General features: G+C 38.6%; 1 protein-coding gene and 1 non-coding gene across 5 annotated transcripts in view; one reads left to right on the top strand and one right to left on the bottom strand.

The window, feature by feature from the left end:
• PAG1 (phosphoprotein membrane anchor with glycosphingolipid microdomains 1) overlaps nt 1-24474 on the top strand; it is a 138483-nt gene that overhangs the window by 63331 nt on the left and 50678 nt on the right. For all 4 annotated transcript variants that reach the window (XM_045849420.1, XM_045849417.1, XM_045849419.1 and 1 more), the window contains one exon: nt 15183-15277. The gene's annotated coding sequence lies outside the window, so the exon portion shown is untranslated. The remainder of the gene's footprint in view (nt 1-15182; nt 15278-24474) is intronic.
• On the bottom strand, nt 6744-6850 carry LOC123825871. The gene has a single exon (XR_006786968.1). It is a non-coding gene; the product is annotated as a U6 spliceosomal RNA (small nuclear RNA).

Here is a 24474-nt window from a genome sequence, read left to right as displayed (position 1 = left end):
GGACTCTTACATATATGAATGATCCTGGAGTCTTTGATGAAAACCACAATAATGACACCCCCTGACCTTTCCAAGTTCTGAAAACAATTAAGAGACAAAAGAATTGGCAGATAATGCTCAAATGTCACTTATTCCTAGTAAGGGTCAGGTTGGAGGACAGGTATGATTTGTTGTTCTGATATGGAATGGTGAAATTAAGTACTTGAGACACTGACTGGGACAGGTGTCTATATGGCCTCAAAGGGTCAACACAAATAATGCAGGGTCAGAGCAGAGATCACATCCTGGAAGGAGAAGGGGAGGATGTGCGCCAGGCATGCTAGTTCATGTACCCCCACATTGCCCATGTAGGGAGTCACTGCACCTTTCTTGAATGGAATAAATGAAGCGGTTAGAGGAGCCAGAATTGTTATCTGTTTGAACTGTGTCAGAAAAAAAAAGATTCACCCCAGTATAGGCAAGTTAGGTAATATTTGATGTCAGATAAACTGGGCAGAATCTAAGAACAGAATGCAAAGAGTGAGTCTCACAAAGAAGGACCACTGGGACTTGCTAAGTGATCAGGAGAGAAGGGGATGAACATTCCACAGGCAGAGAAGGTGAGTGTGAGTTGGAAAGGGGCTGGGGCTGGCAGACCAGGTTACAGAGGCTGGGAAGTCCCTGCCCTGGGAACCAGGGAGCCCTGTCCTTGCAAGGTGCTTTCAGAAGTGGCATCCTTGAGTATTATTTTGTGAATGTGAATCAGATAGGTGATTTTCTTTCTTTTTTATGATTTTTTTATTGCATCCTTGCACATTGAGCTCCAAGAGGTATGTGTATATATATACCTCTTGGAGATGTATACATATACATATATATATATATACACACACACACACACACACACATATATATACATATATATATATTTGCATGGTTTCTTCTGTCATTTATCTTGGCTAATTACATTTAATTATAGTCTTTCCAACTATACATTGAACTCAGTGACTAATGAGATTACAATAGCAAAGAATCTGTAATTTTTGGAGTGTGTGACCAATGGGAGAATAGGTTGCAGAGAGAAATTATTCCTCCCTTTTCATGATAAAAGCTTATTTGTGGTTACATTGAAAACTACCTCTAAAAAAAACATTTAGTTCTGAGATAGTTTTCAAAAGTGAATCACATGTGTCAATCTGGGTGAACTCAGTGGAATCCTGTTCACTGAGTGATGTTCAGATATGTTCATAAGCCAACAGCTTATGTATAAGCCAACTGTCTCTATGTATACTAACATGGAAAGTTCTCTAAATACAATAAATGAATTCAATGAAAATATTGAAGATCGCCTACTATAGGGCACCATATATGTAATGGAGAAAGAAAAAAAAATTACCTCTCAGTGTCTGTATCTTTCCAGACCTCTGAAAAGCATTGTACTCACCTCCAGCTGTGATTCCTGCAGGGGAGGAAAGGAATTGGAGCAGTAAGGGGAAAAAGAACCCTTATTTTTTATAACATATCTTTCTATATTTTGTGAATTTTTTCAGTAAGCATGCATTGTAACAAAACTGGAAATTTACTGTAACAAACATTTAAGGAGGTAGAACCCATGAGGCCTGGCTACCATGTGAATGTAATGAGCAGTAGGGTAGAAGGGAAGGGAAATGGGGGTCAGAATGACAGAGATGAAATGGGGAGGCATAAATTTAGAACACTCACAAGCCAAAGGACAGCATTTTAAAGAAGGAGCTATGTTTTAATAAAACAAGCCAACAAAAAGACAAAGTTTATATTTACTGGTAAAGAAATCTGTGGATTTTAGTTTGAGAAACAGAAGAATTTATGCATCTTCAACTCCAATTGGCAAACCCTTTGGCATGAAAATGGAGAAACAGATCACCATGAGGAGAGAGTCGGTTACAGAATTAGTAACTGCCCAGAACTGCTTCAGCTGAAGAGTATACAAAGCCACCAATAACACTGCTATAATCTACATATGGCACACAAAATAAGAAACACTCTCAAGAATAGGGACATATCTGTGGAATGGGAAAGAAAAGCTTTTCCACTTGTTAACTCTTTTGTTCCTCTCCTTTTTCTTTCTCTATGACCTTCTTTCTCTCTTCCCTCCCTTAGCCCTCTTTCTCTTCTGCGCATGTGCACATGCACATACACACTCATTTCCGTGATACAAATCCGCCAATCTGAAAACAAACTGTCAAGAAAAGGAACTAAGAGAAGACAATGATATCCAAATCAGATAAGCAACTTCAAATGCTGACAAGGACAATCTTTTCTACCAATGACATTATTTGAAAGTTTGGTGGCCTACTTATCATCAAAAATGTGAATCCAGTAACATTAACATAGAAGAAAGCTTGTAAAACAAATGACAGTAATATTTTCAACAGCAGCTTTTATTTGTCTAGTATTTTACTATTTGTAAACAAAATGCAGTCACACATTATCTCATTTCAGCCTCACATCAGCCCTTTGAAGGAGCCAGTGACTCCTGATCTTTACAGAATGGGACACTGAGGCCCAGAAATGGCAAGGGACGGGGACTAAGGTCTCAAAGCCATGTCTGCTGACTCCTCCGGTGTCATTTGTACAACACTGATGACTGCTTGGCCCTAGCAGGATATCCCTGTTACATCATGGACTTGTCTCTCAGGCTAAACCTTGCAGACTTTATTCTTCAAAACGTTTTGTCAGATATCCTAACTTTGAAGCGTCACAGAAGTTAGCAAAATATGTCAATTTATACTATTTATTGAGTAGAATGGTATTTTTTATTGCTTTTATTGTTTATTCTTTTGCAGTTGCCCCAATTTTCTCCCCTTTTACCCCCTGCACTCAGCCCACCCTTAACTCCCTCAGTCAATCCCCACTCCATTGTCCATATCCACTGGTCATTCATACATATTCTTTGACTAATCCTTTCCCTTTCCTTCTACTGTCCGCACACCCCCAAACAAGCCCCCTCTTACAGTTGTCAGTCTATTCCATGTCTCCATGTTTCTGGTTCTGTTTTGCTCATTAGTTTATTTTGTTCATTAGATTCCAGTTACAAGTGAGATCATATGTTGTTTATCTTTCACTGACTGGCTTATTTCACTTAGCATAGTAGTCCCCAGGTCTGTCCATGCTGTAGCAAAAGGTAGGAGCTCCTTTTTTTTTTTTCCCCCTGCAGCTTAGTGTTCCATTATATAAATGTACCAGTTTTTTGATCCACTAATCTACTGAAGGGCACTTAGTCTGTTTTCAACACTTGGCTATTGTAAATAATGCTGCATTGAACATAGGGGTGCATAAGTTCTTTGGAATTGGTGTTTTAGGATTTTTAGGGAATATTCCCAGCAGTGGAATTGCTGGGTCATATGGCAGGTTCATTTTTAATTTTTTGAGGAAATTCCATACTGCTTTCTACAGTGCCTACATCAGTCTGCATTCCCAACAACAGTGCACTAAGGTTCCCTTTTCTTCATATCCTCACCAGCACTTGTTTGTTGATTTATTAATGACAGCCATTCTGACAGGTATGACGTGATATCTCATCATGGCTGTAATTTCCATCTCTCTGATGGCTAGTGATAGTGAGTGTCTTTTCATGTCCATGGGGCATCTATCTGTATGTCCTCCTTGGAGAAGTGTCTGTTCAGATCCTCTGCCCATTTTTAAATTGGATTTTTTGCTTTCCTGGTGTTGAGTCATTTGAGATCTTTATATATTTTGAAAATTAAACCTTTGTCCAATGTATCTGTGGCAAATATGTTCTCCCATAAGTCGATTCCCTTTTCATTTTGCTGATGATTTCTTTACTTATGCAGAAGCTTTTTAATTTGATGTAGTCCCTTTTGTTTTTTTCTTTATGTCCCTTGTCCTAGGAGATATATTGGCAAAAATATTGCCACATGACATATTGAAATTTTACTGCCTATGTTTTCAACTAGGACTTTTATGGTATCACAACTTATATTTAAGTCTTTTATCTATTATTCTGGTGTATGATGTGAGTTGGTTATCTAGTTTCACTTTTTTTGCATGTATTTGTCCAGTTCTCCCAACACCATTTATAATTGAAGAGGTTATTTTTACTCCAGTGAATACTCATGCCCTGTTTGTCAAGTATTACTTGACCAAAGAGACATGGATTTATTTCTGGGCTCTCTATTCTGCTCCATTGATCTATGTGTCTGTTCTTGTGCCAGTACAAGACTGTTTTGATTACAGTGTCCTTGTAGTTTAGTTTGATATCAGTTATTGTGATCCCTCCAACTTTCTTCTTCTTTCTCAGGATTGCTGAGGCTTTTAGAGATACTTTTGGTTCCATATAAATTTTTGAAATATTTGTTCTATATCTGTAAAATATGTCATTGGTATTTTGATAAAAATTGTGCTGAATCTATAGACTGCTTTGGGTAGTATGAACATTTTAATGATGTTAATTCTTCTAATCTATGAATATGGTATATGCTTCCATTTATTTGTACCTTCCTAAATTTCTTTCTTAAGTGTTTTGTAGTTTTGAGTGCAGGTCTTTTACTTCCTTGTTTAAATTTATTCCTATGTACTTTATTTTTCTTTTTGCTACAGTAAATGGTATTTTTTCTTAGTTTCTCTTTCTGATAGCTCATTGTTAGTGTACAAAAATGCCATTAATTTCTGAATTGACTTTGTATCCCAGTACTTTAGTGAATTCAGTTAATAGGTCAAGTAATTTTTTTGGTGGAGACTATTGGGTTTTCTACATACACTATGTTGTCTGAAAATAATCAGTTTTATTTTTCTCTTTTCAATTTGGATGTCTATTGTCATTTAATTCTGGTCTGATATTACTTCCTTCCTTCTGCTCACTTTGGGCTTTGTTTATTATTGTTCCTCTAGTTCTTTTACATGGAAGGTTAGGGTATTTGTTTTTTGTTTGTTTGTTTGTTTGTGTTTTGAGATTTGTCTATCTTTAGGTAGGCCTATATTGCTATTAACTTCCCTCTCAGGACAGCCTTCTCTGAGCCCCATAGGTTTTGGGTTATTGTGGGCTCATTATCATTTGTTTCCAGATACTTTTTTATTTCTTTCTTAATCTCATTGTTAACCCATTCATTATTCAGTCTCCAATTATTTGAATGCTTTTGAGTTTTTTCCTTGGGGTTGGTTTTTAGTTTCAAGCCATTGTGGTCCAAGATGCTTGATATGATTTCAATTTTCTTAAATTTGTTAAGGCTTGTTTTGGGTCCTCCCATGTGGTCTATCATTGAAAATAATCCATGTGTATTTTAAAACAATGTACGTTTTGCTTCTTTGTGGTGAAGTGTTCTGTAAATAACAATTAAGTCCATTTGATGTAGAGTATCATTCAGTGCCACAATATTCTTATTGATTCTTTGTTTGGAAGATCTATCCATTGTTGCTAGTGGAGTGTTAAAATTCCCTAAGATGACTGTATTGCTATTGATCTCTTTCTTAAAGTCCTCTAAGATTTTCCATATATATTTAGGTGCCCCTGTATTGGGCACATATATGTTTACCTGGGTTATATTCTCTTGTTGGACTTCTTTCTTAAGTATTATGTAGTGACTTTCTTTGTCTCTTGTTATGGCCATTGTTTTGAAGTCTATTTTGTCTGATATAAGTATTGCTACCCTAGATATTTTTTATGTCCATTTGCTTGGAGTATTTTATCCATCCCTTCACTTTTAGCCTGTATAGATCCTTTATTCTGAGGCGGGTGGGTGTCTTATAGACAGCATATATGTGGATCATGTTTTCTAATCTATTCAGCTACCTTATGTCTTTTGATTGAAGCATTTAATCCATTTACATTTAAGGTTATTATTGATATATACTTATTCACTGCCATTTTTTCCTTTTTACCTGTGTTCCCCTCTCTCTCTCCATATATGCATGTGTATTTGCATGTGTGTATTTCTGTGTATATATTGACATATATGCCTGTATATGCCTATATTTAAATATATATATACATAAATTTATATACATAAATTTATATTCTTAAAGCAGTCCCTTTAGCATCTCTTTTATTGCTGGTTTGGTGGAGCTGTATTCTTTTAGCTTTTTTTGTGTGTGTGTGTCTAGAAAGCTCCTTATTTTGCCTTCCATTTTAAAAGAGTGTCTTGATGGATAGAGTAGTCTTGGTTGCAGGTCTTTGTTTTTCACTACTTGGAATATTTCATGCCAGTCCTTTCTGGCTTGTAATGTTTCTGTTGAGAAATCCTCTGATAGCTTTATCAGAGCTCCCTTGTATGTTACTAGCTGTTTCTCCCTTTGCTGCCTTCATAATTCTCTTTTTGTCTTTAAGTTTTGTCATTTTAATTGTGATGTGTCTTGGAGTGGGCCTCTTTGTGTTTATCTTAATTGGGACTCTCTGTGCTTCCTGAACTTGCATGATTTTTCCCCTCACCAAGTTAGGAAAGTTTTCTATCATTATTTTTTCAAACAGGTTTTCTGTCCCTTGCTCTTTTTCTTTTACTTCTGGTATCCCTGTGATGTGAATATTGTTACATTTCATTTGTCCTGTAGCTCTCTTAAACTATCTTTGTTCTTTTTGAGTCTTTTTTCATTTTGTTGTTCTGGCTGGGTGTTTTTTTCTACTTGTTCTCCAACTCACTGACTCAATCATCTGCTTCATCTAGCCTGCTTTTAATTCCTTCTAGTGTGTTCTTTATTTCAGATATTGCATTCTTCATTTCCACCTGGTTCTTATTCATAGTTTCTATGTCCTTTTTCATGCTGATGAAGTTAAAAATATGGAACACTTCACAATTTTGGGCATCATCCTTGCACAGGGGCCATGCTAATCTTTTCTGTATCATTACAGTTTTAGTATATGTGCTGTTAAAGCAAGCACTGTAGTGGTCCTTTGAACAACAATGAAATGTGGCATAAATAAGGGGATAGAGTGTGCTCTTTAGTGAGGGGGGCACCAACAAGTAGCTTACAATTTAAGAGTGCAGAATTTAATTTCAGAAATGATCATTATTATGTTGTCATTCATGATACTAATATATTTGGATGCTAAACACATGGGATACTATGGTAAGCTATGAGCAATGGAGGGAGAACCGTAGCATGGGGTTCTGATCCTAGCCAGGCTCCAAAGTTCTTTCTAGTACTGGGGCTATAAATTTTGGCTGTATTTTTTCACAGGAAGAAAGAGCTATTAATGAACTGTTTCACTAATTCATAGCATGCAAAGATGCAAAGCCTAGCTTCTGTATCTGAAGGAAGAAAGCAGAGAAATTGTGACTAAATTTACTACCTGCCAGAGGTAGAAGTAAAGTAATGAAGTCATTCGGTAATATACCTTCACTTTCTAGAAGTTTCCAGACATAAGAATACACAATGGCCACTCTCTCCCCAAAATTATCAAAAAGCTAAACTATACACAAGGGAGTAGGGATATAAGTTATCACCTAAGATAAATTGAGACCCCACTGAGAGTTGCCTGGCTCCTCAAGGACCATATTCCTGTCCCCTGCAGCATATTATTCAAACATCAACACCTGATGAGTAGCCAGCTGATCTGAGGTTGTTCATTCTCATAGGTCTGGGGTTAGTTTTGCACATCTTTCTTATTTTCCCCACTGTGGTCTTTTGTATAGCTTTTCTTACTTCTACTGCTTCTCAACCACAGGATGGTTACCATGGCAACACCTGTTGAGGGCAGACAAAAAAAATGTAGTTCCGCAGCGAGGAAGGTGCTCCTGTGTTTCTTGCTCTTCACTCTTTTTTTTAAACAATTACTTCTTTTTCTTTTAAGACTTTATTTATTTTTAGAGAGGGAAGGGAGGGAGAAAGAGAGAGAGAGAAACATCAATGTGCAGTTGCTGGGGACCATGGCCTGCAACCCAGGCATGTGCCCTGGCTGGGAATTGAACCTGCGATACTTTGGTTTGCAGCCTGCACTCAATCCACTGAGCTATGCCAGCCAGGGCTTACTCTTCACTCTTGAGGAAATATGTTCTTCTTGGAAAGGGGATGCTGTTCATTCAACTGTACCACTGAAAATAATTTCATGGGAATTATTTCCCCAGTGTCATAATTTTTTTGATGTTTAAATTTTTCACCTTCATTTTATCTTCATAGTGGCCTCTCTTTGACACTTCAAGACTATCCTTTCTTGCCCCTTCCATTTTTCTGTTCAAAATAAGGAAATTTTAAAAACCTAGGAGACACTCTTTTCTTAATGGACTGTTTTTTTCCCATTGGAAGTTGCAGCTATCAGAGTGTGAGAAATGAAGCAGGAGTCACAGTGACAGGAAGAACTGTTAACAGAGGGAATACTGGGAAAGATGGATGTGTGAAGGACAGCAGCTGGGAGAACCAACCAGAAAAAACACCAGAAACTACCTATGAGGGAGTTTAATAGGGAGAGAACTGCAGCCTGAGTGACATAAGAACACCAGGAGGAGGGGTGAGGAGGTGTCGAGTAATGTTTCCCCATATTGCAAGGTATGCCATAGCCCATACACATTGCCTTACTGCCCCTTTAATTGCAGCACTACTGAGTATATTTAATATCATTTTCTTGCATAATTACTCTGAAGAACTGAATATTGAAATTTTAATGGAAGGAAATGTCTCTGAGGTTGATCTCTATTGTACTGACAATTTAGTAAACCAATCATAGAATTCATATAGATTAATAAGAAATCACATGTATTAGTTTATATATGTTAGATTTTTAGTATTAAGTTGCTAACATTTATTATTTGGACAAAGAGGGGATTTGTATAATGAGCTGGATTAATAACTGGTTGGTAAGTATATCCAGAAGGAACTGATTAATAAATTGCTCTCTTCCTGGAGGAAGACTTTCACAGTTGAACCTAACCCTGCCCTATTCAACATTAGACCTCACTTAGGGAAAATACACCACTGCCCAAAACTGGAAGAGGTGGCTGGTGTAATAACGTGAGAAAAACAGAGTTTGAAAACATCTTGACATTTAACACAATGACCCAACTCCAAGAGACACAAATGGCACAAGGATGATGTAAGCACCATGACCACCAATGAAATCACAAAAAAAAAAAACCCAAAAAAAAAAACTGGGGAGAAGTGGCTGAGTTTCATCATATATGAAAGAAATTTAGATTTGCATTAGTCAAGTATAAGATTCATGTATGACAACAGTGTAATGTAGTTGGTGGAAAAATCTGTGATCTCAGGCTTTCTAAATAAACACAGTATGTGGACTAAAGAAAGCATCCTATCAGCTGTCCACTGAGAAAAGAGCTGCTTCATCCAGAGAAATGCCTTTGAACTTAATCATTGAAAGAGAATAATCACCAAGTGGATGTGGCTGCCCTAAGCATGTCTCTTCCTACCTTTCTTGCCCCCCCCGCCCCCTCCCCATGTGTTCCTCTCACACTCGTCATCTTCCCTCTCCAAGTCTGAATTCATTCTCAACTAAAGCAGGAAGTACTTGAATTGTTGAAACCTTCCCCCAGTCCATTGGGACAGATCACTAATATTCTCTCTGTGCCTTATAGTAACATCTTACTGACCACTGGGTTGGCCATCATTGCATTCCAATGGTGGCCTTTATTGCCATAGAGTTACAGAATCTAATATCCCAGGAATAACTTCCAGGTTCCCACAATACTCCTTGACCTTCCATGTTTCAGCTCTTTCTCTTCCTGTGTGTCTAAGTGTCTGGAGCTGGGTATCTACTTTACTCCCCTGATCTGTCTTAGTCTTGCCAGGAGTGAGTCTGGCCCAGTGGCCAGATTCTGTTGCTCTGACCAAACCTCCAAGTTAGTAATGGACCACTGTTCTGACCTCACCAGTCCATTGCTTCTGGCTGATAGCTTTGCCTCCCTTCGATACATGGGCCTCGAAAATTCCCCACCACTATCACCGGAACTCAAATAAAAACTACTTCCTACATCAGGCTGAGGTTACCTTGTCTAGTGGGTGTTTGCTTGGTCCCTGAGTTGGGCTTTGTAGCTGGAGCGGACTCTCCACCTGCTCTGCTCCTGTGAGTGGGCCTGGCCATGGCTCAGCTCTGTTCTCCTTACATCATTTGTACTCATTTGAGTTGTGGTAGCTGATAAGTCAAGACTTTATTCTTTGAAATGGAGAAAGAGAAGCTCAAGAAGAGGAGAAGGGTGACTTTTTAAGATAAATGTCTTCAAGTATTTGAAAGGTTGCCATGTAAGGAAACTCTCAGACTTGTTCTACGTGGCTATAGAAGTTGTTAGAACCAGGACTCAAACTAGGTTGAAGCCACCAATCCCCCAGGGTGCAGAAGAACCTTCCTTACCCGAGCCCAAATTTAACAGAATTTCCTTCTGGGAACCCTTCAGGGTCTCAGTTTTGTTTACTGGTTTGTTTCTGTTGTAACATGGAGAAAAGAAAATGTTTACTTGGTCAGTATTTGCATATGTGATATATTGTTGTGGTAATATACTGATCATAAGCAACCTATAATTCTATTTCTCTCTGTCTTCAGGGACTACAAGTGAGAACAGCTTCATTACAACAATATCCTTGAGTCTACTCTGATTTTTTTTAATTCATTCACTCCATCAGTGAATAAATATTGAGTGATTATCATGTGTTAGGCACTGGGATTCATTCAGTGCTCAGTACTGTTAATTTATTTTGAACCAAGTCCTTTTGACATTGCCCTTGTAAACTGGATGTCACAGACATTGTAGAGAGGGTTCAAGTATCAAGTGGGGTTGGTTTATAGTCCACCTTTAAGTTTCTTTGAAATTTGGGAATTGTTCATTGAACTTCATGATTCTAGTCTTATATTGAGTGGATATCTTGCCTCCACATATGATTTTTAAAAGTCAAACATGAATTTGGAGTCTTTGCTACCAGGCCCTTGTATTTATCTCCCCAGAGAGCAGGGACATCATGCCTGCTTCCCCAGGAAGGACTGTAACATAACTTTGAAACAGTGCTTCTCTCCTGAGGCCTCTCCACAACAACACCAGCTGGAGCTTGGGTCAAGCCATCTGTTAGGTGCAAATCCCATCCCTTGGAGCCCCAGTGACTGAGAAATTGAACTCTATTTCAGTTCTGAGTGGCTTTAGCTAGAACAAGCCGTCAGTCTAGCTGGCAAAATGCATCAGGAATTATCAAAGGTCACTTGTCTGAACCTCTTTATGAATGTCATCTTCCATGTTAAGAACCTGCTAACAGTCCTCATGAAAACTGACAGTCAGAAAAATAGATGTAAAAAAAAAAAACAGTGTTGAGCTTGGCATCCCACTGGCTTACTATATACAGTGGGGGGAAGTCACATTGAGTGGATAGCTGGTGTCAAAAGTCCAAACATTCTGTTCAGTAGAGAAAGATACCAACATTGAAAGCATAGGATTTCTATTTAATTGGATCAATACTGGTTTGTAGTGATTAGCTTCTGTTTACACTTAAAGATGGATAGTTGTGGATGAAAGGGGACCTGAAGGAGCACTTGGTCCTTTCAGAATTATATCCAGGTAGTCTCTGTCAAAACATAACAGTTTGCAGTGGAGCTAGGCGATCGTGAGTCTGTGCAGCGACCCCAGTGACTCCAGCTAAAATTACACTTGCATTTGCCATCTGTCTTTACGAGTGATCTGCAAAATCACTGACACTAAAATGTTCACATGCCATGGAATATTTTTCTGGTAACAGTTTTATTGAGATATAATTCACATACCACACAATGCACCCATTTACATTGCACAGTTTAATGTTTTTTAGTATATTCACAGAGGTAATGCAACCATCACCACAGTCAATTTTAGAACATGTTCATTACCTTAAAAAGAAACCCCATACCCCTTTGCTATCATTTTCATCTTCCCAGCCCTAGGCAACCACTAATCTACTTTCTGTGTATATATTTGCCCATTTTGGACATTTTAAGTAAATTTAATCATATAATATGTATGTGTGGTGGGTTGTGACTACCTTCTTTCACTTGGCGTGTTTTCAAGATTTGTTCCTATTATGATGTATGTGAATGCCTCATTATGTTTTGTGGACAAATGATATTCTTTTACATAGATATACCACATTTTTTTATCCATTCACCAGCTGATGGACATTTGTATTATTTCCACTTTGGAGCTGTTAGGAATAATGCTGCTATGAAATCCATGTACAAGTTTTTGTGTGGATATGTTTTTATTTCTCTTGGAATATACCTAGAGTTGGAAATACTGGGTCAATGGTGACTCCTATATTGAACTGTTTGAGGAACAACCAGGCTGTTTTCAAAGTGGCTATATTATTTCACATTCACATCAGCAGGGTATGAATGTTCTGATTTCTTCACTTCCTTGTCAACACTTGTACTGTCTTAGACTTTTTGATTATAGCCCTCCTAGGGGGGTGTGAAGTAGATTTCATTGAGATTTTGATCTGCATTTCCTTGATAACTAATGATGCTGAGCATCTTTTCATGTGCTTATTAGCCATTGTATATTTGGAGAAATGTATATTCAGTTCCTTTGCCTATTTTTGGTTGGATTGTCTCATTATTAAGGGTTCTTTATATATTATAGATAACAGTCCTTTATCAGGCATGATTTGCTCACATTTTTTCCCAATTATTTAGGTTGTCTTTTTCACTTTCTTAACAGTGTCCTTTAAAGTACACACATCTTTTCAATTTTGATGAAGTCCAACATCTATTTTTTCTTTTGTTGCTTGTGCTTTTGGTGTCATATTTGAAATTCCAAATCTGAACTCATGAAATTTACCCATATGTTTTCTTCTAAGAGTTTTTTAGTTTCAACTCTTAAATTTATTTGATCCATTTTCAGTAACATTTAATATGGTCTCTGTAGCATGTGTTCTCTATTTTATATGGTCTTTGTACTAACTTTTTAAAATTAAATTTATTGGGATGGCATTAGTTAATAAAATTATATAGGTTTTGAGTGTTCATTTCTATGATACATTATCTGTATTATTGCATTGTGTCCCCACCACCCAAAGTCAAATCTTCTTCCCTCCCCCTTTACCTTTCTCTACCCTCCCACCCCCTTCCTCTGGTAACCACCATGCTGTTGTCTGTGTCTGTGAGTTTTTGTTTGATTGTTTTTCTTATTTGTTCATTTGCTGCTTTCAGTTTTACATCCCACATATGAGTGAAATCATATATTCTTGACTTTTCCATTGACTTATTTTTCTTAGCATGATTTTCTCAAGATCTAACCATGTTGTCACATATGGCAGTATTTCGTTTTTTCTTATGGCTGAGTAGTATTCCATTATATATGTGTACCACATCTTCTTTATTCAATCACTTTTTGAGGGACACTTCATTTGTTTTCATGTCTTGGACACTGTGAATAATGCTGCAGTGCACATGGGGGTGCATATACCTTTACGAATAAATGTTGTCCAATTTATTTAGTTTTTACATATTTTTTAAAATAAAGTTAAGGACCCAAATTCATTCTTCTGCATGTAGCAGAAGAACCTTGTCCCAGAACCCTTCTGTTGAAAAAACTATTTTCCCACATTGTATAGTCTTGACATCTTTGTTAAAAATCATTTGGCCATAAGTATATAGGCTTAATCTGGAGGCTAAATTCCATTCCATTGATTTATATGTCTATCATATGCCAGAATCACAGTGTCTTCATTATCTTGTTCCTTTGGAATGTTTTTAATTCATGATATGTAATTTCAAAAATGCAAAATTATATACCACTTGTAGGTTTATTAACTGTCATGTCATGTGTTCAATTCTTAAGTCAGACTCTTTACTCCTATCTAGTAATAGCAAACCTTATTTCTAATGCATGCTAATAAGATTTAGCATTTTTGGAAGTTTATTTTATTTTTCTACTGCAGCAATTTGATTTAGATAATGAAACCTTGCTTATTTTTCTAAGGAATTCAGGAGCATCTCTGGGACTGACTGTGATGACATGGGGAAGTAAAGGGATTTGCAGTTGGAATCCACCTCTGAATATCTCTGTATGGCAGGGGTTCAGGAGAGGGTTGATTTGAAATCTAATGAGAGTGAAAGAGGGCTTGTGTCTGTCAAGCTCTTTGCCCAGTAAGGACCCTGCACTCTTAGTTTGCATGACTGACAGTGAAAAGAGCCAGAGTTGTGTCTCGTTCTGCTATTTTTAGATTTATTAAAAACAAAAAGAAAATAATGTAGGTGAATGCATTGGCCAAGAAAAGGCAGGCATTTCTCACTTGGTAACTGTCACAGAAACAGCAGATGTATCTCAAGATAATGCAAATAACCTTCTGACTCTGGAAGAATGCAGCACTCAATCTAAGATGACCATATGTGGTCTTAGTAAAAGAGCATCAGAGATGCACAACTAGAAGGCTTGTGTTCTGCTCAGTGTTTTATATTGCAAATCAGGAGTTGTACCTCAGTCTCTTAAAATAATTAAAAAGTTCTGAATCTCAGTAAACAGCCAGGATGTTCTCCTTAGAATACAAACACATTCATTCATTCCACCCCCCTTTTCCTCCCCCTTTCACATGGTACCTGTCATGGTGTTTACCTAAAAGAGAGGTTCAATGCAAGACATATTTATTAGAAGACAGGACAAGAACTGAAGAGGAAAGAGGATGGAGGATAGGCTGGGCACCAAAAGCAGAGCAGGGCCAGAGATGACAGGACGGGCCCAAGGGTCACCAACAAGTCAGGAGGGAGATGAAGGGAAGACATCCTGAGTCTCCCCCATTCCTCACATCTTTCACATTTCCTCAGTGGAATGGATGAAGTAGCAACTCAGGACTAAGAGATCTGCATGTCCTTCAGGTCACACAGCTCATGCTGCACCCAAGACTCTTCTTTTAATAAGGCATTTCACAATGAAATCACAGCTCACCTTACTCAAACACATAAAGCATACTCTCTTCAAATAACTCACTAGTTTTACCTCAAATTCAGATAACAGGTGTTTGAATTTTGGCATTACTATAATAGCATAGATTTCTTTGTCATAAAACTAGGTAGGAGACCTATAGAACAAACAGGTAATTAGTATGTATGTGATGAAAGTAATTTGGCTGTTATTTTAGAAAAAACTTTTGATTTATTCACAACTCTCAGTTTTCTCTTACTTTGTAGGATGGAATACAGTTCAGCATTTTGGCCTAAGTTTGCTAGTGTTTTTACAGGAAACTGGAAAAGTATCTTGCATAGTTTTTATCCATCTGCCTCTTTTTCTAACTCTCTTTTTCTTTGGTTGTAGGCCAAGAAGGAAGAGAGAACTCTTGCCACACCACATTTCAGAGGGACGACATTGCCTGAATTGTGAATAGTTACTTGGACAAACTTTTCTCCAAGGTAAATATTACCCTTGTACCAATAAGGGGACACTTCGTTAGAGCTGGCCAGTTGCAGTGGAAATGCACAAAGGCTCCGTTGTTCAGTCCAACAGCAAGCAGAGTGGTGGGAGAGAGATGGAGAGAGGGAAGAAAGCAAGGCTTGTCGGGCATCCTGCACTGTTCCCAGGAGAATGCCATTGGGTGTTTGCTGAGCAGCACTGCAAATGTGTGGGAAACTAAGGAAAAGGGAAACTGTCCCAGATATTTATGGAAACAAAAGCCCATGCAATTTGATCATAAAAATAGTATTTCATCTTTTATGAGAAAAGAGTTGGGTGAGTTCCTTTAGAGATTAGGGTAAAATATATGCTGTAGTCATGTCACAAGGGGGAAAACTCAAATTATAATGTTTTACACCAAATAAGACTTGTAAATATGAAAGATTGTTTAAAAATCAATGTTCTTAAATGAAAATACCTTTCATTTGTTAGTCACAATTGTTCCTTGAAGTTTATGTTTTGGATGATCATGTTTTAATGCCTCTTTTAGGGGAAGAAGGAGGGGTGTGTGTGTGTGTCAGACAGACAGGCAGACACACCAAAGAGAAGTCTGTTAGCATCATACTGTACATTTCAAAAGAGTAGCTCCAAGCCCTTTCTTTATGAATCATGAGCTCAGCGGGAATAAAAGATGAACAGAAGCAGATGAATTCAGAGTTGGCTCCAGCATTCATGAATTAGCTGCCAATATTCTAACACAAATTGCTGTGTCATTTCTGTGAAGTTCCCCTGGGGCTGCTCAATCTGTAGCTAAAAGCTGTTTTTGCTCAGCCCTGAATTATATCTGATGAAAGGCCTCATTCCTCCCTGATAAAGCTATCCATGCACATATACACACAAAGAAATGCAAAAATATATGCTCCAATTTAAAAGAAAGTAAATTGATCAACTTTCTCTGTTTAGCAGTTAACACAGGTCGCCATGACTGGGTCCCTAGCTTGCTGTGATGTGATTCCAGATTGGGGGGAGGGGGATGGTTTCCTCCTCAGCTTGGTCTTCCTTTTCTGAGAAGGTGGTGAGGGTGGAGGCTGGACACTTGAAGGGGTTTGTGATACGGTCATACTCTGCTCTGACAGAGCAGACATCACTGTTCGCTGTAATGGCTGGCAGATCTGTGCTATGCACACACAACAAGAAAGGGCAGAGCAGTGACGAGCCTCAAAATGCTCAGCTCTGCATCAGCTGAGAGGGTTTTTCAAAGACGTATTTTAACAGATTCTCATTACTGTAGATGTAAGTTCTAATTTGGGGAAATAGTATTCCTTTAAATGATCATTTTCTTCACATTGTATTATGCATGTTTAACATGAAAAAAGTCTTTAAGGTAGCAGTGTGCCTATCTTAATCCTGCAGTTACACAATTAGAATCATGACTTGTAGGAATACTTTATAAACTCACCAGATGGGCTTTGCCATCACTACCTGTACATCATGTTCTCTTTGGTATAAATGAAAAATACCCAACACCTGTCATTTGGTGATTCACAGAGGCAAGTGTGGGCTGCCTGCAACAGAAGAAAATGACACATGACAAGAGGTACTTTCAGGTGAGCCCTGCACTGCTAGGGACAGTGTGGGAGGTGCCATGCCCAAGGTGCTTAGCACTTGAAAGGCAGCAAGTGTGCAAGCAAAGGTTCAAAGTCCTGTGCAAACCAGCTTTGGAAACTGCACCAGCAGAAGTAGAAACCAAGGCTGAAGCCCATGTTTCTGTTGCTTAGGGTTCTGCCTTTACCCTGCTGCCTGCCTTCCCCAGCACAAGAACTGCAAGGTGCCATGGTCCCTGATGGCCGCAAGTGGCTGGGGACTCCCTATGCATGTGTGCATGCATGTATGTTCCTTAGTGGAGCAGAAGCAGCTGTCGCCAGGCTGCAGCTTGCTGTTTTCACAGACAGAGCATGTGAGCTGGAGGCCAGGACTGCCCCAGAGCAGGTGTGCTGTGGCCATGCCCAGCCAAGTTCAAGGGCCTCTCATCCTTATACTCAGAGATTTATCATTTTTCTCAATCTTGGCCTATATTAATAAGAACTCCCTACATATTTTTATGAGAATTACTCACATAAATTATGATGTTTATAAAATTACAGTTGTGATGATGTTAATGTACAGCAGGTCAGAGATTATTGCACACCCCTCTCAGCTTTTTGTGTAACCTGTGGAAGGATTAGTCTTACCTGCCTAAAGCAGATCTTTTAGTGCATCTCGGTGATGTCCATGTATATATCTGCTGCATTATTTTTCCATTCTGAGGTCTTTTTTAATGAACTTGACAACCTTTTTAAAGATGCATTTGTGTAACCTTTAAAAATGTGTAAAATATATGTATATGATGATATTTTCAAGTAAACACAAACCCCCCAAAAAAGAAAAATTACCAAGGTATTACAGAACTCTTTCCCTTTATTGATCAATCTATTCAATACATTTATTTTGTCTGGCTTTAAAGTAATTTTTATTTGATTATTTTTAACAACCAAGTTAAGGGCTAGGAGAGGGGTAACTGGAGGTGGGGTCAGTGTTTGCCTCTCCCTCCAGGGACTTTTTGGAGGCCCTGGTGACAGTTTGCAGAGGGACAGCCTGCCCATCTGTGACTCTGGCAGCCCTGCCCCTGTCGTACCTTCTCGTTCCTGTTTTGCTGGAATCCATAGTAACCACAGTCCACAAGACCTAATCATTAGCATGTGTGAGTGACAAGCTGGATCCCCATAAGTGTGTGACCATAGCCCATCAGGAAGCAGTGGGAGCTCCAGGCAGCTGAGTCACCCTGGGCCTCTTAAAGCAGAGTGCCTTTCTATCCTTGTAACTCCATCAGGCCTGGCATCTGAAAGCAAGGAGTGAGAGGGTCTGTCTCCCTGGTGTCACATCATCTTTTCTGTGTATTAGGAAAGGAAACATATAGCAATAGAGGGAAACTGGAGTAAACACTAATAACACAATTTCATTTAACAGAAGCTTATATTGTACTTACTTTGAGGCAAACACTGGCCTAAGTACTTTGCAAATATTAAATCGTTTACATTATTATTGTTATTGTTGTTGTTGTTATTATTATTATTATTATTATTATTCTGAAGAGGAAACAAGCTCTGAGAGGGTAAGTTGTGCAAAGTCCCCCAGGTGGTTAGGGCAGACAGCATTGGCACTGGAACTTCTGTGCCCAAGTCTAGGGTGAGGGCTTTGTGTGCCCAGCCACAGGGATCTCTTGCATCATGCCAGAGTTTGCCTGACTGCCATGTCCCCTGGGGTCTAGAAACACCCTGCCATCCCCACACAGGCGCACATGCTGTGTTACATTGTCAGTTTCTCAACAGAAGCAGACTTTGTCATTTCTGCCCTTCTAAAACTCAGAGTGGGTACAGATTATTGCTGTGTGGAGAACACAGGATCCCAGGCACTGCACTCCATGGCTGTAGGGTGAGCTGTGCTGGGCAGCATGCCTGCATCGGGTCACCCCAGTAGCACTGTAAGAAGGCCAAGGGTGATTGCTGGCCTCAACACCTTTTCACTGGGTGGGTCCTGTACCTTTTGACCTATGATGTCCTGAGGACAATGGTATTGCCCAACTTGCCAACATTGGCAGAGGCCACTCTTGGGGCTGAGGTATCAGTGAGATGGACGTTTGAGCATTTTTCCCTCCCACATGCCATGGGATGGAGACAGCTGCCTTCTGGAGGACTTGTCTTAACCCAGCACTTCCCACAGTGTGCTCAGGGGTGTTCATGGGTGCAGCTCCCCACCATGCCCCTAAAAGAGGAAAAAGGTTTTACTTATGGTCAGATATGTTTGGGAGACATGGGTTAAACAAAATTAAATTCATTTGCTTATTGCAAGTTTCTCAGAATTTTCTTGTGACTCTCCAAAGCTACATATAGAATGTAATTTCCTCAGCAGGTAGGGAAAAATGTCTACCAAAAATGTCCCTTGAGTAGTGCTATCTTAAGAAATGGAGAGCCAAGAGAACCTAATGCCATAGCAGGCAATCACATATCAAGGAAAAATCAATAGGCTACCTTTGGTAGCCTTCAATTCCATCCAGCCCACATTTCATAAAACTTTAATAAAAGTATCAGGAAGCATTTCAATGGATATGATCTGAGAACAAAGAAATATACATAAATGGAATATCTTTTCCATTTAGTCAGTTGATGAGCACAGCAGCATTGCTTTGTGAATTGTAGCTTTCATTCTCAGACTTGGGAAGACTGAATCATTTGGACTAGGAAGTAGATGCTGAAGAACTATGTTTGGCAACTTGGAGGACATTTTTAGCATTTTAATTTCCCTATTTATAGTACTGTGGCAGGCAGAGTCTAGCGTTTGGCATATCTATAAGGGATACAATCTCTTTAACATTCTCTGTTGTGATATAACAATTCATTTCAGAATAAGATGAATCAGTCTTGTTTGGAAAATGTTTTGTAAAAATATTGGCAAGGACATTCTAACTGCATTTGTATAGATTTTTGAAATGCTGAATCCCCTAATTTAAATGATGACAAATTGCACAATATTACTTTTTTCTTCTGCATTGCTGTATTTCTATGTGTACTACCTTTGACTACCCTAAATTCTTGCACGCCTCTGCCCCACTCTTTGCTTGTCAGATTTTATTAACCCACAAATCAGAGACCACGATGCTAGGTTCCTCCAAATGTCAATATTTTGTAAACCTAACTTTCCTCTTCTCCACAGTGTTTTTCTCATAATTAAAACTCCAGATTGCTTCATTAACATATACCCTTTTCTTTTACATTAGAGAATATGAGAACAGTAATTTGTAGGAGTTTGCCCTTAATTGACTGAAAAGAAGAGAGGTGTTTATATTCTCTCTCTCTCTCTCTCTCTCTCTTTCTCTCTCTCTCTCTGTCTCTCTCTCACACACACACAGTGTTGAACTAGTGAAAAGAGAACTAAATGCAATATGGTATCCTAGATGGCATCCTGAATCAAACAGAAAATGACATTAGGTAAAAATTAAGGAAATCTGAATTAAATATGGACTTTAATTAATAATAATGTACCAATATTGGTTTATTATTGTAACAAGTGCACCATGTTTTAATGTAAGAAGTTAATAACAGACTAGAAAAAATACAGAAACTTTATTTATAACTAATGTATTAAATGGCTAGAATGGATTCCAGCCTGTTTAGTGATAAGAATTGAAGTAGAAAGTGATCATTTCTCCTGTTGCCAGTGTGCTCTATGAACACAGCCATCCATAGCAGAGGTTGGCAAACTATGGGGCAGGTGCAGCAGCCAGTGTTTGTGTGGAGCTGGAGCACATATTGCTGTCCTCACCCTGTGCCCATCTCCAGAGCAGGGAGGCTGGGGATCAGCAGTCCTGGGCTCAGTTCCCAGCCATTGGATGTTGGGAACTTTGCTTGACTTGTTAAAGCAGCCTGAGCTTCACTTTCCATTTCTGTGAAAGCAGAGGGTCAAACCACATTTTTCTCTTGGGGAATCTGTGGTTTGGAAAATTCTGACTCGTTGAATATGTGTTTTCCATCTGTGGTTGCAGCTATGGAATTTAATGAGGATGAAATTAAGATAAGACCACAATTTTTTAATTACCCACACTGAAATGGAACTCAAAATCATAATAAAATATTAAGTTATACTTTAATTTCTGATAAAGTGTTATTATTTATATAAGGTATATTTTCAAACAAAGATTTTAGGTTAGTGTGCTTTTAGATTATACATTTAAATGCAATTTAATTTGAATTTATTATTTAATGTAATTTACAGTGTTATGTGGTATTTAATTTAAGGCAATAAAATTTTGAATACCTAATTATGCCTAAGGTCTTTAAGACACTTAAGACCTACTAGGTGTTTGTATTATGCTTGCTGAGTTGATCATCAGAAAGTTATTCATCTGTTAATTATTAATTTCTTTAAAAAAATTTTATTTACAAGCAAAACAGTGACAGACTCATAGATGGAGAGCAGATGACAGCTAGCAGGGAGAGGTTAGGGGGTGGAGGGATTGAGCAAGAAGGAAAAAGGACTCGTGGACATGGACAACAATGTGATGATTGCATGGGGGAGGGGGTTATAAGGTAACTAAATGGTAATGGAAAAAAATACAATAAAGATTAAGTTTTAAAGTAAAAATAAGATAAAATAAAAATTTATTTTATTTTTAATTACCATTAATATACAATATTTTATTAGTTTCAGGTGTACTTTTTAATTCTGTTTGAGCCAGTCATTGTCCATTATAAGAAATTATTTTCTATATTATGTTTATATTTTTTATATTTCCTAGCTATAGTATCTCAGTGCTGTTTTGATTAAAGGTATATATTTTAAAAAGAAAGTCTGCCTAGAAAGTTAATCCCAACAGCCCTGGGTGGTGTGGCTCAGTGGATTGAACACAGGCCTGCTAACAAAAGGGTCACTGGTTCAATTCCCAATCAGGGCACATGCCTGAGTTGCAGGCCAGGTTCCCAGTAGGAGGTGTGTGAAAAGCAATCACACATTGATTTTTCTCTCCCTTTCTTTCTCCTTCCCTTCCCTTCTCTCTAAAAATAAATAAATAAAATCTTTAAAAAAAAGGAAAGAAGATCAATTAATCCCAATAATAACCACTTGACTGGTGAAAACACTCTGGAGAGGGTTGAATGATGGTTCTCAAGTTTGACTATTCAATAAAATTACTCCAAGGGGTTTTAAAAGTCCCCATGTGCAGGTTGGACCCAAAACTAATTAAGCCCATCTCTGGAGGCACTTTTTAAAACTTCCCAGTGCTTCTGATATGCAGCAAAATTTGAAGACAAGTAGGGAATGCATCTGTGATGGTCTTTCTATAGCAGAATTCTCCCACTCTTTGACATTGGGTGACATGGGTATCTATGAGCCAATTAAATAGGATATACTTTCAAAGAAAAAGTTCACTGATATGAAGAAAGAAAAAGCATGTCCCTTGCCCTAAATCTCCATCTCAAAAATACCAGGAGATATTTGTTCTGATTTTGAAAAAAAATTAGGAAAGATCTCACACAGGCCTCAGTACTCCAGTGTTTGCTTTGGCTTTTGTTTATGGGGTTTGGGAGGCATTCTATTTCATGTACAGGATCAATGAGAGCTAACATTTATGGAGCACACCTGGCAGGTCTCAGGCCCTGTGCTACACATCACTCTGTCTCACAGCCAGGAAAGATAGAATTTATTCACTTTAAAATAAAGAGTCAGAACTCTGTTTGTTAAGGAATTCTATCTCATTATAATTGAATATTTAACCATTTATTCAATAAAATTTAGCAAATATATGCTCTATTCGAAAGATAGTTCTAAAATGCCAAAACAGTACAAAGGATCTGTATTCATTTTCTTTTGCTTCATAAACAAGCTTACTGGCTTGTGATTTTGTAAATGGCAAGTTAGGCTGGACTCAGCTGAGCATTTCCTCTTATGTCAACTAGGCTTCCACATACAACAAAGCTCAACTGTGGTTTGGCTTTGCTGATCTTGGCTGGGCCCTGACGTAGCTAGGGCTTCAGCTGGGACAACCTGGAGCTGTGCTCCATGTGATCCTTCACAGGGCTAGCCTTGTCTGGTTCAGCTGATGGAGTTATGATGACCTAGAGAAGGAATGGGAGTACACAAGGCACCTGAGAACACTCAGAATGGCTACACCATCTCTTCAGCCTCATTTCTTGGCCACAGCAAGTCACAAATCCAGTCTAGATTCAAAGGGTAGGAAAATGGATTTTACCTCTTGATAAATGATACAGAAAAGTCACATTACAAAGGGCAAGGGTAAAGGAAGGAGTGAGTAATCGTGGTTATTTTTGCCATCAACCACACGTGAGAAATCACTCTAATTCTGTCTTGGGACACTAAGGAAGCTTTGAAAGGTGAAAAATAAATACAAAATGCATTTTTAACATTTTTAACAGAAAGCAGTTGCATGAGCAAAGCTATTAAAGTGCAGTTGCCCTAGTGAAAAACAAAATGGAGATTGTAAGTTTCCTAAATGGAGGAAGTATATCAAGCCCAACAAAGAGCATGTGGAAGCACTCAACATGTGCCTTTTCATTTGTATCCAAGAGTCATTACAGTGCAGAACGAGGAACGTGGGCTCACAGGCAGCTGTAGTAACCTGACAACGTTACCACTTAACAGCTGAATGACCTTAGACAGGCTACTAATCTTTCTGCACCTCTCTTTCCTGTCAGCGATGGGAATAATGCCTTTTGTGTCAGTTAGATTTCGCTACCTAACAAACTACCCCACCACTCAACACCTTACAACAGCCATCGACTTAACTTCCGTGGGTTTATAGGTGGGCTGGTTCAGCCTGGCACTTTCTGGTTTCAGGTGGCTTCGTGTATATGTCTGTGGTCAGCTAGCCATCAGCAAGGGGGCTCTGGCTATTGGGGGTCAGTGAGGACACCAGGGCCCCATGTCTCTCAATCAGCAGGCTAGTCTGGGTCCCAAGAGTGAGAGCAGAAGCATACAAAGTTTATGGTCCAGGTTCAGGGTAGATACACTATTGCTTCCACTGTAGTCCACAGAACAAAGTGAGTCACAAGGCTAACCAAGAATTAAAGGTAGAGAAATAGGTATTTTTTGCTGGAAGGACCTACAAAATCATGTTTCAAGGAGTGAAGGTACAGGGAGAGGAAGAATTGTGACCATTTATACCTACTATACTATCACTCACAACAATTTTATGAAGAATATGTGAAATGTAACTTGATTTTTCTAGGTGAGAGTCCAAGTTAGAAAATACCTGACAAGTAGTAGGTGTTCCATAAATGGAAGCTATTGACCATATTGCTTACAATTTTCCTACATATGTTAGAAATCAGATTTTCAGCCATACTCTATAATTACTACTTTTAAAGAGTAGCAGACGATCCTCCAAATGGAGTTTACAAAGGGTTAAATGCTGTACATTCTTTTCCTGTTGTGAAAAACCATGCAAGCAAGGAGAGCTCACTGCCTGCAAGTTCACATGGAGCTTGGCATGGAATCCAGGTGCCATAACCTGATGGGGCTGATGAAGCCTGGCAGTAGCAGCCATCCATCTTCACAGCTGTGCAGGAGAAAGACCCATTTAATTAACATGAAGGGTCAACTCAAGAAAAGCACCAATGCCCTGGCCAGCCCTAGCTCAGTTTGTTGGAGCATCATCTCAGTGCATCTG

Source organism: Phyllostomus hastatus, unplaced genomic scaffold (genome assembly GCF_019186645.2).
Source record: "Phyllostomus hastatus isolate PE091 unplaced genomic scaffold, TTU_PhHast_1.1 phas_contig_65, whole genome shotgun sequence".
Lineage (NCBI taxonomy): Eukaryota > Metazoa > Chordata > Mammalia > Chiroptera > Phyllostomidae > Phyllostomus > Phyllostomus hastatus.
The sequence above is the reverse complement of the archived record's forward strand: the minus strand, read 5'-3'. Positions and strand labels throughout refer to the sequence as shown.